Consider the following 1289-nt stretch of genomic DNA (forward strand, 5'->3'; position numbering starts at 1 on the left):
CCGCTGCCCTAACCACTGGGCCATTGCGCCTCCACACACACATAAAACAAAACATACAAATCTACACATGTACGTACATACATAATACATACATACATACATACATACATACATACATACATACATACATGCCCTGTTGATGTTGAAATTACAATGTAGGAGACTTGGATCTAGGTTAGAAACCGGTTCTCTCTCTCTCTTGGCATAGAATCTTGAAATAAAACTAAATAACGACATACATACATACATACATACATACATACATACATACATACATACATACATACATACATATAAGGAGAGTGGTTCAAACAAGATGCTTTCATTCACAACCTTGCTATCGATTAGGTGGCCAGTCGAAATTTGCTTTAAAATTAAACGGAGAAAGAGATAGATAGATAGATAGATAGATAGATAGATAGATAGATAGATAGATAGATAGATACGTACGTACGTACGTACGTACATACATACATACATACATACATACATACATACATACATACATACATAGAAATTAGCGTCACGCACAGTGGAACTTTCCTAAAGATAATGATCAGAGATAGCAGATATAATTATAACATTTCTGGACTTGGAAATGAAAACGAATGTTCAAAACTGCGGTATGTGCTGCAAGGAAGAATTTAAACCATAGATTGGTAAAGGGAGGCAACTTCGGCTCACCAGATAATCTTGTCTAAATTTGTCCCTAGCTAAGCAAAGTTGCATCAAAGACAGTACGTAGTTACTCGACCTGATAGATAGAGCAGCCAAAAACCAAAATGTTTACATGCAGATAAAATCCGCCCTCTTCAATGCACGGTGCTCCAAAATAACATACGATGGTCATGGTGCGAATGCTTTTCTTTTCTACTCTAGGCACAAGGCGCGAAATTTTTGTTGGGGGGAAACCAGTCGATTAGATCGACCCCAGAACGCAAGTGGTACTTAATTTATCGACACCAAAAGGATGAAAGACAAAGTTGACCTCGGTGAAATTTGAACTCAGAACGTAAAGACAAACGAAATGCCGCTGAGCATTTGGCCCGGCGCACTAACGTTTCTGCCAGCTCTTTCAATTAAGACTGATTTTGTTTATGATATCTTTGGAACTGTTTTAGAGATGAAATACGTCGCTGAGTTCACTGTCTGCACAAAATATTTTTGTTCAGTTCAACAAGCTGCAAGTTTCACATAGCATTTCCAAAGACAGCTAGTTTATCTCTCAGAAGAAGCAGAAACATTGTATAACTAGCACCAGAGTGTGTGTGTGTGAGAAAGAAAGAAAG

This window comes from Octopus bimaculoides, chromosome 5, assembly GCF_001194135.2.
Source record: "Octopus bimaculoides isolate UCB-OBI-ISO-001 chromosome 5, ASM119413v2, whole genome shotgun sequence".
In the NCBI taxonomy this organism is placed as follows: domain Eukaryota; kingdom Metazoa; phylum Mollusca; class Cephalopoda; order Octopoda; family Octopodidae; genus Octopus; species Octopus bimaculoides.